The following is an 18,597-nucleotide window of genomic DNA, read 5'->3' on the forward strand; positions in this document are numbered from 1 at the left end:
AAAAGTCAACAAATAAATGACCTCATTATACATCTCAAAGCCCTAGAAAAAGAAGAACAAACCAGCAACAAAAGAAGTAGAAGGCAATAAATAATTAAAATTAGAGCTGAAATCAATGAACTTAAAACAAAAGAAACAATTGAAAAAATTGAAAAAACAAAAAGTTGGTTCTTTGAAAAAATAAATAAAATTGACAGACCTTGGCCATGCTAACAAAGAGAAGGAGAGAGAAAAATCAAATTACCAGCATACATGATGAAAAAGGTAACACCACAACAGACATTACAGAAATACAGAGGTTAATTAGAAATTATTTTGAAATCTTATACTCCAATAAAATAGAAGACATTGAAGGCATCGACAAATTTCTTAAGTCATACAATTTTCCCAGATTGAGACAGGAAGATATACACAATTTAAACAGACCAATATCAAGGAAATAGAAGAAGCCATCAAAAGCTTACTAACCAAGAAAAGCCCAGGACCAGATAGATACACAGCTAAGTTCTACAAGACCTTTAAAGAAGATATAATACCAATACTCTTTAATTTATTTCAGGAAATAGAAAAAGAGGCAGTAATTCTATGAGTAACTCATTCTATGAGGTCAATATCACCCTGATCCTCAAACCAGGCAAAGACACATCAAAGAAAGAAAACTTCAGACCAATATGTCTAATGAACATAGATGCAAGAATTCTCAATAAAATTCTGGCAAATTGAATACAAAAACATATCAAAAAGATCGTGTACCATGATCAAGTGAGAGTCATCCCAGTGATGCAAGGTTGGTTCAACATAAGGAAATCAAGAAATGTAATTCATCACATCAATAGACTTAAAAAATAAGAATCATATTATCATCTCAATAGATGCAGAAAAAGCATTAGACAAAATTCAGCACCCCTTTATGTTCAAAACACTAGAAAAATTAGGGATAACAGGAACACATCTCAACATCGTAAAGGCTATCTGCACTACGCCTCAGACCAACATCATTCTAAAAGGAGAAAAATTGAAGGCATTCCCTCTAAAAACTGGAACAAGACAGGGATGCCCTCTTTCACCACTTCTATTCAATATGTCTTGAAACACTAGCCAGAGCAATTATACAGATGAAAGAAATCAAAGGGATATGTATAGGAAAAGAAGAAATTAAATTAGCACTATTTGCTGATGATATGATTCTATACCTAGAAGACCCAAAAAAACCTCACCAGAAAACTTCTAGAACTAGTAAATGAATTCAGCAAAGTAGCAAGATATAAAATCAATACTCATAAATCAAAGGCATTTCTGTATATCAGTGAAAAGCCTCTGAGAAGGAAATGAGAAAAACTACCCCATTCACAATAACCTCAAAAAACAAAAAGGATACTTGGGAATCAACTTAACAAAAGAGGTGAAAGATCTCCATGATGAAAACTACAGAACCCTAAAGAGAGAAATCAAAGAAGACCTTAGAAGATGGAAAGATCTACATTGCTCTTGGATAGGCAGAATTAATATTATCAAAATGACCATACTACCAAAAGCACTATACAGATTTAATGCAATTCTGATCAAAATCCCAATGGCATTCCTCGTAGAAATAGAAAAAACACTCATGAAATTCATCTGGAAAAATAAGAGACCCAGAATAGCTAAAGCAATCCTTAGCAGGAAGAGTGAAGCAGGTAGCATCACTATACAGCCCTTAAACTATACTACAGAGCAATAGTAACAAAAACGGCATAGTATTGGCACAAAAACAGACTGGTAGACCAATGGTACAGAATAGAGAACACAGAAACTAACCCACAAATTACAATTATCTTATATTAGACAAAGGTGCCAAAACATGCATTGGAGAAAAGATAGCATTTTCAACAAATGCTACTGGGAAAACTGGAAATCCATATGCAACAAAAGGAAATTAAACCCCTATCTCTCACCATGCACAAAATTTGACTCAAAATGGATCAAGGACCTAGGAATTAAACCAGAGACTCTGCATCTAATAGAAGAAAAAGTAGTTCCTAATCTTCATCATGTGGGATTAGGCCCCAACTTCCTTAATAAGACTCCTATAGCACAAGAATTAAAACCAAGAATCAATAAGTGGGATGGAATCAAACTAAAAAGTTTTTTCTCAGCAAAAGAAACAATCTGTGAGGTGAACAGAGAGCATACATTCTGGTAGCAAATCTTTACCCCTCACACATCAGATACAGCACTAATCTCTAGGGTATATAAAGAACTCAAAAAGCTAAGCACCGAAAAAACAAATAACCCAATGTGTAAATGGGCCAAGGACCTGAACAGATACTTCTCAGAAGAGGATATACAATCAATCAAAAAATATATAAAAAAATGCTCATTATCTCTAGCAATCAGAGAAATGAAAATCAAAACTACTCTAAGATATCATCTCACTCCAGTCAGATTACCAGCTATTATGAAGACAAACAACAATAAGTGTTGTTGAGGATGTGGGGGAAAGGGTACATGCATACATTGCTGGTGGGGCTGCAAATTGGTGCAGCCAATATGGAAAGCAGTTTGGAGATTCCTTGGAAATCTGGGAATGGAACCACCCTTTGACCCAGCTATCCCTCTCCTTGGACTATACCCAAAGGACTTAAAAACAGCATACTACGGGGACACAGCCACATCAATGTTTATAGCAGCACAATTCACAATAGCTAAACTGTGGAACCAACCTAGATGCCCTTCAGTGGATAAATGGCTAAAAAAAAATGTAGCATATATACACAATGGAATATTACTCAGCAATAAAAGAGAATAAAATGGCATTTGCAGGTAAATAGATGGCATTGGAGAAGATAATGCTAAGTGAAGTTAGCCAATCCCCCCCAAAAAAATGCCAAATGTTTTCTCTGATATAAGGAGGCTGACTCATATTGGGGTAGGGAGGGGGAACATGGGATCAATAGATGAATTCTAGATAGGGAAGAGCGAGGGAGGGAAAGGGAGGAAGCAGGGGATTAGCAAGGATGGTGGAATGTGATGGACATCATTATCCAAAGTACATGTATAAAGACACAAATTGGGTGTCCACCTACTTTATATACAAACAGAGATATGAAAAATTGTGGTAAATATGTGTAATAAGAATTATAATTAAAAAAACAAGTACATGTATAAAGACATGCATTGGCATGAACATACTTTATACAAAGATATGAAAAATTGTGCTCTATATGTGTAATAAGAATTGTAATACATTCTGCTGTTGTGTATTTAAAAAAATAAAATCAATAAAAAATAAACAAATACATTTTTAAAAAAGTCTGAAAAAGAAAACATGAACTAATGGGGTTATAAAACATAAAGCCAATTTCTATCCAGAAAAGAACGAAAACATGTAATTTTGCAATTAACCCTAAAAGTTTAATATAGTAGGACTTCTTTTTGACCCATTTACTTATTTTTGAAGAAATTTCTTAAACTAACTCAATACATTCCACTGTCTTATTCCTGGTTTTAGATTAAAAAGAAAAAAATATGCATCTCTCTAAATGTCCGGTAAAAATGATTATTTCCTTCCTTTAAAGATAAGTAATAATATTTTGGATACACGTTATGTTGACTTGAGATGGAAGCAATCTCTTACTTTGTTATAAAATCAGCACAGAAGACTGCAAGACTGGGAAAATGAATTCTGGAGAATAGCATGCTTTGTGGCCAAGGCAGAAAAGCAGATTTAATAAAGAACTAATCTTCAGAAAGCGAGTGTTGTGTTGTGATATGTTTGACATTCGCCTCACCTGTGGCCTTAATCTTATCCCCCACTCCATCCTGTGGCTTTTGTCATTATCTTAACCAAGTGCTTAGGGCTTGTTGCCATAGTACTGAAGTGTGTTTGCAGAACAGCCATCACTGATGGGGGCTTGGTCCCTCACCCAAAAGCTCAGACCGCACCAGAATGTAATGTCAGGATGAAGCCAGGGAAGAATTATGAGAAAGCACTGAGGCTTTCAGCACTATATTTAACATTATTGAAATATTTTCAAGATCATGAAGAGGCCTCTAAAATTATTCAAGGCTGAGCCTTTTATTTGGGGAGATAACAAAATGCACTTCCCATTTCCTGGATTTGACAACTTTGAAGGGATGGAAAAAAGAAATAGGAAACACAGATCCACCATTAAATCAACTCATTCTGCTTTTTCCCACAAATCAAAAAATGCTTATAGTGGGGTAGGGAGGGGGAGTATGGGAGGAAAAGATGAATTCTAGATAGGACAGAGGTGTGGGAGGGAAAGGGAGGGGGCAGGGGATTAGTGAAGATGGTGGAATGTGATGGACATCATTATCCAAAGTATATGTATGAAGACTCGAATTGGTGTGAGCATACTTTATAGACAAGCAGAGATATGAAAAATTGTGCTGTATATGTGTAATAAGAATTGTAATGCATTCTGCTGTCATTTATTTAAAAAATTTTAAAAACTAATAAAAAATGTTTATGGTGGAAGAAAATTCTCTAAAATATTTCAAAATTTCCCATGGATTATGATTGCTAAGGTGGCGACCTTTGCATTATCCTAGAGAGAAAGCATTTTTAAATGATAATTAATAAAAGTTAGCATGGTTAAATTTGTCTTCTTAAGAATTATTTTTGAAATTTGGAATAAAGGGATAAATATGGTCAATTTTTCATCAAAATACTTTTATTTGTTGTTTGAATAAATTATCCATTCTTATGTTGCAAACACTGGTTTCTCAAGGCTTGTAAGTAGTAAAATTCAATGATTTCGATTCACTTGAATATAAACAAATATAGGGGAGGGAATATGCTGTATTTTAGAATATAGTTTCACAACTTTAAAGTGTCTTTTAAGAGAATTTTGAAAATCTACTATAAAAATAAATAACATTTATTGCAATGAATGTAATAGTGACCACCAAAATATAACTGTTTAAGAAAAAAATAAACTTGTTCTGGCAAATGGAATTGTTCATCAAAATGAACAGCTCAGAAACATTTGCTTATCAATAACAACGCACTTCTATTTACATTTTGTAAAGCACTTTCTCACATATTTCTTATTGTAATCCTATGGGATGAGTTATCTTTATTTTAAAGATGAAGTGAATGAAACTTTGATAGAATAAATTGCTTATGGTTTCATTGGCAATAATTTCAGAGATACTGCTTAAATAAATTATTACACTCTAAGACCAGGGATACTTCATCTGTGTCAGCAAATTCCTCATCAATTGTACTAATACTGCTTCTGCTCAAAATATTAGTAGGATTTTTTTGCTTTTGGAATCAGCTTTGGAGCCTGTTTATGAATCACAGAGGAAAATCAGTTTCATTATTTTAAAGTTACAACTTAATTTTTGACCATTGAAAAAAGTATGCAAATGAATGACCACATCATCAGGTAATTCCCACAAGTCAAAGACACTTTGAAATTACGATTTGCCACCCTAGAGGATGTTCAAGTATTGTAACTTGGTCTTAGCAAAAAAAAAAAAAAAAAAAAAAAAAAAGTTCAGAATAATTCAAATGAATATATAGCCTCTTGTGATGGGTACATTTGAATTGCTTAAAACTCTTTTATCTATAAAATGAGAATAAACAAAACTCCTGCAATTTTCCTTGAATTCTTTATATTTTGGTATGACATATGACATACCGCTATTGTCTGGGCAAATTCTACAATTATATCACTTTCTTCTTCTCATCTCTCTAGGAACTGGAACTTTGAGAGAAAAGATTTGGCTGTGTCCAACTGATCAAGATATTTTAAATTTATAAACATTTAAAAACCAGATAGTTAAAAAAAAAGAGATAGAGAGTGGAGCAAGGCACTGTGGCACATGCCTGTAATCCCAGCAGCTCAAGAGGCTGAGGCAGGAGGATCTGGAGTTCAAAGCCATCCTCAGCAAATAAGTGAGACCCTAAGCAACTCAGCAAGACCCTGTCTCTAAATAAAATATTTTTTAAAAATAGGCCAGGGATGTGGGTCAGTGGTTAAGTGTCCCTGGATTCAATCCCTGGTACCTAAATAAATAAATAAATAAATAGTGGAAGAAATTAACTAAAAAGAACTAAACTCAAATAACAGAACTGAATTGCTAACTTCGGTATATGTATAAAAATTACAACTAATAAACAGCTTTAGTTACAGTGTTGATGTGATCTTAATCCTTTATCCCCGTTCCCCATCAGGGAACTGATTACATCCAATTATTTCTCCTTGATTCTTGTTCCATTATCATGGTCTGTGTTCCATCCAAGTCAGTTCAAGAGCTAAAATATTAAGTCAAAGAGAATTTGAAATCTTTTCACCTAAAATTATTAGAATGGTTAGCATAGGGAAATTCACCACCTGAATTTCTAGAGTTCTAAATTACATTTTGTTTCAATTTATAATTAGCAAAGTGAAGTGAGAGGAGCATATTATGTTCAATACTTCTGACCCATCCCATTCTGTGTTTGGCAAATTGACTAATCCCAGTGTATATCTAGGGGTGGTGTTTAAAATATCATTTTCTACCCCCTTCCCCACCCACCATGGTTCTAGTGTCATGGGTTTAAAATTAGCATGAGCACTTCCAGGTCCTTAAACTACTCGTTGAATGATGCAAAATCTAAACTTCTATGGATACTGGGTTGATGAACAAAATTTAACAAATCCCCCTTGTTTTTGTCAAGATGATAATTCCCTAGATTAATGCAACCCCAGAGTTCTTTACCAATAATTCTCAGTAATAGCACAGCTAACCACTATACCCTAATTAACAATACCTGAGATTTTTGCTATGTTTCATTCCATTACCTTTTAAAAGAAAATATTTGACAACTCTCTTTTCTGATAGTGATACAATTTTATATTAATTAATCATCTCTAACTGATAAGTGACTATAATGTTTTCCTTTGCAAGCGACTTGGAAACATTTGTCACTGTCTACCTTTTGCCATAATGGAGGAATTCAACAATTATTCTAAGTCTAGAGATATATGATGTTTCTAGTCTCTTCTGTGGTTTGATGAAAGCATGTAGATAAGTACCTGGCAGACTAATGGAAATGTTAAGAAAACAGAATTTTAGCCACAGGAAAGTTACTAAATATGGCTTTATAGATTTTAACAAAAATGTCACACTCACATACTTTATTATTCCTCTCTTAGGTGAAGATAATTGGAATATTGCTTACTTAGAGTCTTCCCTCTGAAAAGCGTTCACCTGGTGCTGTGAGCTACTGAGTGAGAATCTCTCTGGACTTGCTTCTCTCTTTTCTGCTCATTACTGGGGGTTAATGAAAACAGAGCTTCTTCTGACCTCTGACATATTACTATGACTGGCTGAGAAAATAGATAAGTCTACTGCTTTCTTTGATTGTCCCAGCTGTGAGGAATGGTAAAAGCAGGATTTGCAAGGTAAAGAAATAATGAATTAGAGTTACCTGCCAGCCTTTCCATCTTGTGCGAGCCTCCGGTAAAGGATTGCTAAGTGTTAAAGACAAGAATGTGTAGTTACTGAAGGTCAGTTGCTTGTTCTGACAAACTGCCTTTGTAGTGCTGATCCTCCTTCCCCTCATTCTAGAGACTTCTCTTTGGGCATCTTGGCTATCAATGGAAGAACGCTGTTGGTGGGTCCTGTTGAAGGAGTTGCATTTGGGGCTGTCTTCCTTTTGATTGTACTGAAAGTAAAAATATTTGAAGGAACCATGTAAGGAAGAATAAACTCCAAGCCATGACAGATGGGCCATTCTTTTTATTACCACAATTAAAAATCTAGCACAGTACATTTTCATCCTCTAATCACCTTTACTCATTTCCTAGGTAACACTCAGCATGCAGGGAGGGCGGAGATCCCTTCCTCACCCCTTAGTTCTCCTGTGGGCTCTTGGGATGGATCTAGGGACCTAATTAATATCAGAGCTGAATAATAGCTGAATAACATAATAATAATCAATGTCCGACTAATTTTACACACACATGGGGAGTTTCACCAAAGAGTGAAGGCCAAAAAAGTGACCAAAGCCTGATACTTTTATACTTTTTTAGACAAAGAATGATAAATTTGTGAAGGAATGACAAGAAAAAATGAGCATCTGGCCTAGGGTAATAAATTCTAGGATGTTACTAAGAGAAATATGGTGGGTGTAAAAGATAGTGAAAAATCAGGTCATTTGAAGTTTATTTATCTAGGTTCACTGCAGCCCCAATTACCAGTCTCTGTGATGAAGGCCGCTCTCCTTCCTTGGTATGTGAAGGACATTTCCAAAAAAAAAAAAAAAAAAGCTTTATAGTTTGCTGCATGTAGGGAAAACCAGGCCAAATGACTCTTTCTGAAGTAATAGTTCCTCCAGTGATTTCAGTTTGAAATAATCAATATACCAATTTGGCATTTTTGAGATGGAACGTCCTTAACTCCTTCAACTGTTCAAAACATCAGCCAAAGATCTAAAGGACATTTCCCTGAATAGGATGCTTGAGCTTCAATTGCAGATAATACATACAAAAAAGAAAAATCTATGAGGCTTTCTTTACTTTCTGTTTTTTTAATAAACTTACAACTGCTCTAAAAAATAAGGTATTAACTTTTTAAAAAAATATATATTACTGAAATTGGCATATTTATGAATATGCTAAATTGCATTCCCAAAATTTTATCTAATATGAATTATTTAATTTTTATCTGGATAGGCATGCTGCTCTTGAATTAACATTTCTAGGGGGAAATCACTGCAAAACCTTGTAGTCATTTAATTACAGTAGGTCTTCACTGGCAAATGCTATAGAAATGTCTGAATGGGTATAAAGGGGAGAGGAACAATTCTGATATTTCATCCACAGGCACGGTGGAATGAGATACTGAAGGTATTGAATGAAGAAGGTGGTAAGAACAAAGAAGCCAGACAAGTGGTAAAATTCCTCTAAGACTTTCAGAAATTCTGACCAAAAAAAAAAAAAAAAAACACTTAATGATTGGTGACCTGGAAAAGTTTGAAACATCAACATTAAGTATAAATAAATATTAATGGCAGGAATTTGGAAGACAATTACCTCTGGAGAGATGTTCAGATATTAGTTGAGAAAAAGATAATATAGTATTCATTGTTTTATTCTTCTGCCAAATGCTTCCTAAGTACCTATTGTTTAAGGAGTGGTTCACAAACTTTGCTGCACATTAGGATCATGTGGGGAGTTTTTAAAAATTCTGATGCCTGGGTCATATCCCATTTCAATTTGCTCAGAATGCCTGGGGATGGAGCCAGGCATCAGCATTGTTAAATATTGCCAGGTAATTCCAATGTACAGTCAAGGTCTAAGGCATTTCTCTGTTAAAAAAAAAAAAAGTAAATTGTGCATGGTCTCTTTTAAGGAGCCTGAAATTTGGTTGAGGTGATTAGCTGTATACATAAGCAAATATAATGTCCAATGCAAAACACACTTTAAATGCACCATCTCATTTTGAGTTTGGCTCCATGCAGTATTATTTCTCCAAGCGAGCAGCTTTCTGACTCCAGGGAGCTCTGAGGAGAATATATTTGTAGTGATGCAGTCATTTCTGGTAGACCTATTTCCAGAAAGAGGCAGACAAGCTGGAAAGGGCCCAAAGAAGGGTAACAAAATGACTAGAGGCCTGGGGGAAGGGACTTGTGGGGAAAGATGAAAAGAAGCAAGTGTGTAAACCTACATGCCATTAAGGTGGGGAGGGGTCGTGATAATAGTCCCTTCATACCTGAAGGGTGCGAACATCAAGGAAAGCAAGGAATTACTTTGGAAATACAAAGGGTGTTAACTAAGAGTCACAGGATGGTATTATGAAAGAGAAAATGAAGGCGCAATATCCGGTTATCCTTGCTGATCGAGGGAGCTAATGAGCTGCAGAGCTGGCTTCTGGGGGAGACATGGCAGCCACATGACTTGAGTTCCTATTAAACAAGTTGGGACAAACCCTTAGGAAATAGATTATTGTGGGCAATTGTGTATGGCCTGGACAATGGCAGGAGGTGGGGGCCATTGAATGGAGGAGAGGGAATAAGTCAAAGCTTTTACAGCCTACCTCCGAAATAATACTATAAAAAGTTCAAAGAAAACAGAAATTGAGGTGAACCTTTCTCTTTAAATATGATGGCAGACGAGGTGGATCCATTAGCTCTTATTAACGTATTCATTGGACATGTGGAATTACATTTTGGGGCCATATTTTGTGTACATTCTATGTGCTAGTTTATCTGCTTCTTCATTTAATACAAATATAGTCATTACATGCATGACAAACGTCTGCAAAGACATTTAGGCATAGAAATTTCTGTTATAGTTCTATAAACATTCCTAAATAGAGACATAGAGACATCTCATTCCATCCCTTGAAGCCAAAGAGACAGGAGTCTCTCTCTCTCTCTCTCTCTCTCTCTCTCTCTCTCTCTCTCTCTCTCCAGGGAATTGATCCCAGAGGCACTTCACAAAATTGCTGAAGATATTGCATATATCTCCAGCCTTTTTTTTCTGTTATTTTTTCTTTTCTTTTTTTCTTTAATTTAGTGACAGAGTTTCGCTAAATTGCTGAGGCTGGCTTTGAACTTGCAATCCTCCTACCTGAGCCTCCTGAGCCACTAGGTTTACAGGCATGCACCATGGTGCCAAGTTAACAGTCTCCTTTTCTATATGGTGTTCCCAAATGCTACAAAATTAATAATGGTATCAATAATAGCTAATATTTTGGAGCATTTTCTATGTGCCAGACATTGTGTTACAAACATTTCCATCCATTTTCTAATCTAAACTAGTGATCACCACAGTCCTACCAAGAAGCACTGAGATTTTGCATATGAAAGTAACAATTTTTAAAGCATTAGGTAATATGTTCAAAGCCACACAGCTAGTAATGCCGCAGGGGAAAATAAAAACCCAATCTCACTCTTCTCTGTTTTTATGGACTGCACAAAACTGGGAACCAAATAAAAATTGCCATCTTCCAAATCCTTCTCATAAACTTTATAGTATCAGAAGAATACCTACTTCATAGAGTTAGTGTGATAAGAAAATAAGATAATTTTAGAAGACATCAAGCAGTAAGCTCTGAATAAATGATAGTTTAAAAGAAAGAAAATACATTAGAATCTAAAACCCACAAATCAGCCATTTCCCACTAGTTCATTGTGATACCTTTTATATAAATCTGGCAACCATCTTTTCTCTACCTCCCACTCTCTGAAATTATACTGGTTTTATGCAGCCAGGAAAACTAATTGATAAACTCATTTTCAGTAGGCTTCCCTTTCCTCAGAGTCATGCCTTGAACTATAACAGAAGAGTGGTAAGAGCAGACAGAGCCTATATAAATGTCTCTGTAAGTATCTCATTCCATTCCTATAAAAGTTGAGCACACTCAATCTAAAAATCCAAAATTTGAAATGCACCAAAATCTGAAATTTTTAATACCCACACAATGCCACAAATGGGAAATTCCACACCATGAAACCTTTTTTCATGCACAAAATTGCTGAAGATATTGCATAAAATTACCTTCAAGCTATGGGTATAAGGCATATGTGAACCATGAATAAATTTCGTGTTTAGACTTGGGTCCTATTCCCAAGATATCTCATTACATATATTCTAATATTCAGAACTCAAAAAAAAAAAAAAAGAAATCCAAAATCTGAAGTCCTTCTAGTCCCAGGTGTCCAAGATCACCCAGTATCCCAGAGATCCTCAACCTGCACATAGTAGGCAATGAGACTGTAATGATCAAAAGGCAGCCCAGGGCAGACCATCCTGAGCTGATAGTCACATGCAGAGAGACACCATAAACTATAAAACCAATAATGAATAAATAACCAAACATCACAATAACTATTATTTAAAAAATGATGTTTCACATGACAGAAGGTAGAGATAACTGTCCTAGGGGACAAAATGGAGAACACACACCGAGTCTAGGAAAAAACTTTCAATGGAGTGAGCAGTAACAGTGAAGTTCTTTACAAAGGAGTTTAGAATGTTCTAGAAACACAAAAATCTGAAGCACCATGAATGAGGTGAAGAGCTAAGCCTCGGTCTTATTATGTAGGGAGATAGACTTGATTCTGAGCATGTTGGAGAACTTACAACATGAAAGACTTTTAAATAAGGCTGTGACATGCTCTGCTTAATATCATTAAAAGTTCACTCTAGCAGGTGACTAGATAATAAATGGTGTCCTGAGCTACAGGAGAGTGATGGTGGGGGACTGAGAAGAATGGAAGAATAGAATAGCACTTAGACTTTTGCAACAATTATATCCTATCCAGGTGAGTTTTGTTTTGTTTTGTTTTTAATAATTGTTGGCTTGTTGTCTGTGTGTTTTCTCCACAGTGAGAAGGTTGGAGATCAGACAAGAAGTGTTGATCTGAACCAGTGTGGTGGCAGTTGCTATGAGGAGCAGTATATAAACGCTGGTTATATTCTGGAGGGAGAACTAAGAGGCAGGTTAATGTCAAAACTCCCTAAAGCATCTAAGTGACATGCCAGGTAGACAGCTGGAGAGATAGCTCTGCATGGAGGGGCGGCTGAGCATCAGACACCAGTGTGGGCACTTGTGTATTAATTGTAAATATATTTTCTCATTTGCTGTATTGTTGATGCTGTGGATTCTGGGACTTCATCCCTTCCAGGGATGGCTAATTCCTAGAAATACCAAATGGACACCTGCAATCCCAGCTACTGAGGAGGCGAAGGCAGGACGATTACAAATTTGAGTTGAGCCTTGGCAATTTAGCAAGACCCTGCCTGAAAATTTTTTGAGAGGGAAAGAGGCTGGGATATAGCTCAGTGGTAGAGCACTCAGGGTTCAATCACAAGTACTGAAAAAAGAAAAAATCCCCTCTGCCCCAATCAATGCAGGGCCAGGTTGCAGATGAGGAGAGACCCATTCTAGCAGCCCAGAGTCTACCAAAAGTAGTTATACTACCCAGTCACATTCTTTTGCTCATTTATTCCCAGGAAAGTTGAAATAAGGCTCCAGACCAACCTTTTACCTCACCCTTCAGCCTCCAGACTGGCCGGTGCTTCCTTGGTGGTTGTCCCTGTGGTGGCATGCCTCTCCTCCAGAATTCGAATAACAAAGTACCTTCAATGGCAGTGGGCTCATAATCTGTTGAAAAACAGATGTTTTAAAGCAGGTTATCATCAAAACAATGGTGTTTGGAGCCTTTAAAATTAAAAAAAAAAAAAAAAAAGTCATCTAAAGGGAGAGTGGAGAGACTGTACCAGAGCCCAGAGGGCCCCTGAGAAACCAAAGGAATTAGCATCCCTGTTTCAGATTTCAGATCCTGTGGCAACCCAGTGGAAGAATTATTATGGAGCCTTCTCGGCACCCTACAAATCATGCCACATAAGCCACTGCCTACTCCACGTAAGTAAAAATCTGATCCTGTTTCAAAACGAGGAGTTTGCACTAAACCCTCAAGTACAGTTGCCGATCTTCCTAGGGAAACAGCATCGAGTTCAAAGTTGCCCACTGGAGTACATATTCAGGAAGCAGAAATACCTGAGATGCTGAGCCCCCATTCTAACATGCTGATCAGAAGGGGACTCGGAGGTAACATTGACACTTGCTGCAGTGTGTGCTATTGAGGTGTCGGGCAGCCAAGTGAGCAAGCAGCTGTGTTCCCAAAGCCATTCTCAGTCCTGTTCAGTTCCAGCCTGAAGTTCCCACAGGTCTGGAGTGAAAAGAGAAAAATATTCAATGTATCTTCTCTTTTAACCTGAGATATGAACTTTCTACCTTTTTGTTTTTTTGGTATTACGATGAACTTCCTTTTTAATATTTATTTTTTAGTTTTAGGTGGACACAATATCTTTATTTTGTATTTATGTGGTGCTGAGGATTGAACCCAGTACCTCGTGCATGCTAGGCGAGCACTCTACCACTGAGCCATAACCCCAGCCCCAAGATGGCCTTCCTTTTATGATAAGGTTGCAAATGTGGAGAGTTTGTTACTTTTCCAACTTGACCAAAATAAATGAATATGTAGGCATTTCTATAGAGACCTGTCAATTATTTTTTTAATCACTTATTATTACGAACCTGGAATTTATGAAGTTCAGAACTGCTAATCAAATAAATATTAAATATCCAGATATTTGAAAAAAATTGCATGATTAGTAATCATCCAGATTTCATGCAATTTCTCTATTGCATCTGCCTGGCTGGAGTCACTTGGATGTACCTTGAGTGAGATTCTCCACCTGTGATTTCCAAGTTTCCATTTGGACAGGTTGGCCTTGAGTGAGACAACCCTGGTCCCAATGATGGAGAGAATGCCTAGTTACCCTGAGCAAAAAGTCTACATGTTCTCAGATGTTGAAGAGTAAGGACAAAATTCATTCGTGACTGATGGATAAATTGTAAGGTGGCACCAGGATCTAATTGTTAAAAAGCAGCACTTCGGGCATGGGGCTGTATTCACTTTGAAACCAAACCAAGCTGGTGAAGATGTGGCCAGGACTTATTCATTTATGTAGTTATTTATTTATCTAAACAACAAACAAAATGGCTTAACACTTCATCAAGTTCACTCAGTGCTTCTACTTAGGAACAGCTTTTATAAGCAGGTGTAGGATGAACTTGTGACTTTTGTTTGTTTCTTTGCTAATTCTGGGAGTAATCACAGCATCAAATTTCCCGGCATGGGCATGCTCTTCAATAAGTAGGTCAGACTCAAAATGTTTGGATATTGTAATTAAGGAGAAGGAGCAGGGCCCGCGATGAGAGGAGCAGGAGGAGGGAGACAGAGTCAAAGTGATTAATTATGCAATAATCAGGCCATTCCTTCCTTTTCCTATTGGGGTTAAGAGATTACAATATTAATCTAAAATTAAGCATCTGATCAGATGAAAACCAATGAAAAACAAAATTTCTCCTATTTTCTATGGAGGAAATGAGACAAAGCTTGAGAAGCTCAGCATTCCCTATTGTCACTCCCACATTCACCTACAGTGGTCACACTTGGACCGAGACTATCACAGTGAAAGGGAAGACATTTGTCACAGGGATCTAGACCTCTGACTGCCTTAATTTGTCCAACAACCAGAATGGAGACTTCTGGCAGCACCAAGGGAGGCTCTGCACATTTCGGGTTTAAAAAAAAAGAAAAGTGACCTCCCTATTTGTCCTTGTTGGGATTTCATTCAACTGTAATTTAAATTTTCTGTCATCAGACCAAAGAAAGAAAATCCACATATTTTATTTATATAACTATAAGCACACTCGTGTGTACAGGAATGATGTTTACATAGACCTCTGTGTATGTGTGTGCGTGTGTATGTTTCTATAAAGGGACAAAGAAAAACCTAATGTCATTAGAAATTCAGAGAAGGAATCATTCTCTGCAGATACAAGAAATAAAGGCTCCAATAGAAAATTTGCTATATTTTCATATTGAATTATTTTGAATTTATGTACTAAAATGAATATAAAAATTGTTTTATATGGAATAGTCCCTGAGCCTGAGGACAGCAGTTCCTAAGACTCTCAGTTCCTAAGACAACTTGCTTGCCTACCATAAGATTTACACAAGAAATATTTAATTTTTCATGCTATTTTTTTAAAAACCAGATTGTTTGATCTCATCATGTAGTTTAAATGAAATTATGCAGGAAGAAGAAACTTAAGACATTTGGTTTAGTCCAAAAAGAAATCTCAATCCCAATCAAGGAGGAGTCACCTCGCTTCTTTTCCATCTTCCTCTCCTAGTGCTGATGCATCTCTTAGATAAGTATCAAGCGCCACACTGGTGAGACCCAGAAAGAAGTCACAGTTGGCTGGTTTGCATCACTTCCCAGGGTTGAAATGGAGCTCTGATGATGGAATGTGGACCTGCTAAAGAAAAAAAAAAAAAAAAAGACAAGAAAAGGAAGCCATCCACCTCCCGATTAAAGTGAAAGAGCCAGGGAAGGACAGATTTGAATTATGAAAGAGGTCAGTAGTCAGTATCAGTTGGCATCCCCCTAGTTAGAAGCCCCAGCAAATGAGAGAACAAACAAACCAGAACTGTTATCTCTTCTGGCAAACCACTGGCCCTGGGAGCCTGTAGGATTTATGATGACCAATTAAGGGTGTGGCAGCCTGAGAGAACAGAGGACATCCTTGCTGTGGAGACAAAGCGAACCATTTTGAAAACACTCCATTTTTAGAGCTCTTATTTTACCGCAGCAAAAACAGCACCTATGTGCCTCTAAGCATGTGCCTATATATCTAAAGCCTTGGATTCTCTCCTCTCAAATTAAAAATAAGAAGCAATAAGACAGGATTGGGGACTTATGAGGTGATAAAGCAAGAACTAACTTAAGATGACACTTGGAAAAAACATTGCAAAAATGTAGTTCCCAAAGAGATAAATGTGACTATTCTTGCTTAAGGGATTAAAATAAGTTTTAAAGAAGTTGTTGAGAAATCCAAAAAGACCTTAGAAGAATTGTCAGATGTTAAGTTTCAATAATAAATTGTTCAGAGAATGTTCCTGCTGTATAAAATCTTGAGTAGTTAGATTCATCCCACTCTCTCCTTTACTTAAATCTGCCTACCCTGATGTAAACAAGCTAGATCAGATAATCTGTGAATTGTTCTCGAGTTCTAAAGGTTTACCCTGTTCTTGCATCACTAAGCACGGGGACTGCCAACATCCCTTGCTCAGCATGCATGATTTCTGTCCCACAGGTGGTTCCAAGTAGTTCTGCTACTGATGTGTCTCATGGGCTGGTCAGTCAAAGGCCTCTGTTTGGGGAATATCCACAACTCACACTGGGTGCTGAAAGCAATGAAGAGATTCTTTATTTCCTGCAAAACTGGAAACCTACAGCAAAAGGGTCCGCCTCTTTAGCAGAAAGTTTGGCAAAGTGACAAAGAAAAATTTCCAAAACCAAGCACATGTAGAGAACAAACCTCATAACATTTAATAATAGCAGCACTCACAAGAACACTCAAGAATACTCCAGACACCACACAAAGCACACAGCAGGCCTCCCCTGACTCCATCCTCAGAACTGCCCTAAGGAAACTAGAGCTTCACTTGTGGCCAGCAAACAGAGGTATTTGAGCTCAACACATCTGGGTTCAAATCCTAGTTGGCCAATCCCAAATTGCACAACCTCAGAGGACTTACTTTATTTCTTAGATTGCACTCATTGAACTCACAAATGAGTTCTAGCCCTTCCATAAGTTATAAGCATGTACTCTTCCTCCCAAATCCAACATAAATATGTCCACTTTTCTCCATCCTCACATCCACAATCCAAGACTAAAGAGCAGATCCAGGTTTCCTGGGGTCTGAGGCTTACACAATTTGAGAGGCCACTAGGCTATGGATATAAAAACAGTATGTATTTAGAGTAAGAAGAGAAATCACACACTTAAAAAAAATTAAACCTTAAAATTACTACAAACTTTATAAACGCCCCCCCCTCTGCCCGCCCCCCCCCCCCAAAGCATACTCTTCTTGTTCATTGACAGGTTCACACATCTCCCATGTTTTGGCTGTGTACCGTTTAATCACCTTTTCACATGTCAACAAGTTTACAAAATAGTTTCGAGTAAGAACAGGACATAATTTTCCTCCAGCAATTTAAGGATAGTTACTGGTAGCATGAAATGTTTATTTCAGGTTTATAACACATTATTGTAGTATTATGTAAGTGTTTGAGATTTTTGCCAACTTTGTAAAGACAACTTTCTAGTTTCTTTTGTAGACCAACTGTAAGATTTCGGAACATTTTATGTTTTTTTATGTTATATCTAATCTTAAATATTCTTTGAATCCATAAAACTCACTAGACAAGTTATGGTTGATATTCTCATGGAGGATTGTATATTATAAGTTTTATGTTATTTTTATTCCATCAAATAGCAAGAAATGTAAATCTTTTTTTTTATATTTTTAATTTTTTATTGTGGGTTGTTCAAAACATTACAAATTTCTTGACATATCATATTCCACACTTTGATTCAAGTGGGTTATGAACTCCCACCTTCACCCCATACACAGATTGCAGAATCACATCAGTTACACATCCATTGATTTACATATTGCCATACTAGTGTCTGTTGTGCTCCGCTGCCTTTCCCATCCTCCACCCTCCCCCCTCCCCACCTCTCCCCTCCCCTCCCCTCCTCTCTCTCTACCCCCTCCACTGTATAACCCTGAGGGTCTCCTTCCATTACCATGCAATTTCCCTTCTCTCTCCCTTTCCCTCCCACCTCTCATCCCTGTTAAATGTTAATCTTCTTCTCCTGCTCTTCGTCCCTACTCTGATCTTAGTTACTCTCCTTATATCAAAGAAGACATTTGGCATTTGTTTTTCAGGGATTGGCTAGCTTCACTTAGCATAATCTGCTCTAATGCCATCCATTTCCCTGTAAATTCTATGATTTTGTCATTTTTTAATGCAGAGTAATACTCCATTGTGTATAAATGCCACATTTTTTTTATCCATTCGTCTATTGAAGGGCATCTAGGTTGTTTCCACAGTCTTGCTATTGTGAACTGTGCTGCTATGAACATCGATGTAGCAGTGTCCCTGTAGCATGCTCTTTTTAGGTCTTTAGGGAATAGACCAAGAAGGGGAATAGCTGGGTCAAATG

The 18,597-nt window shown here is 36.9% G+C and overlaps 1 long non-coding RNA gene across 1 annotated transcript; it reads right to left on the reverse strand.

Annotated features, from left to right (window-relative positions):
• Window positions 1-7,435: 7,435 nt before the first annotated feature.
• Window positions 7,436-15,823, reverse strand: LOC131424951 (uncharacterized). Its single transcript, XR_009228653.1, has 4 exons — window positions 15,686-15,823; window positions 13,507-13,678; window positions 13,000-13,110; window positions 7,436-7,663 (listed from the first exon to the last, which is right to left on the reverse strand). It is a non-coding gene; the product is annotated as an uncharacterized LOC131424951 (long non-coding RNA).
• Window positions 15,824-18,597: the final 2,774 nt, after the last annotated feature.

This window comes from Marmota monax, unplaced genomic scaffold (genome assembly GCF_021218885.2).
Source record: "Marmota monax isolate L192 unplaced genomic scaffold, Marmota_monax_Labrador192_F-V1.1 WCK01_AAM20220418_F8-fsc00003, whole genome shotgun sequence".
In the NCBI taxonomy this organism is placed as follows: domain Eukaryota; kingdom Metazoa; phylum Chordata; class Mammalia; order Rodentia; family Sciuridae; genus Marmota; species Marmota monax.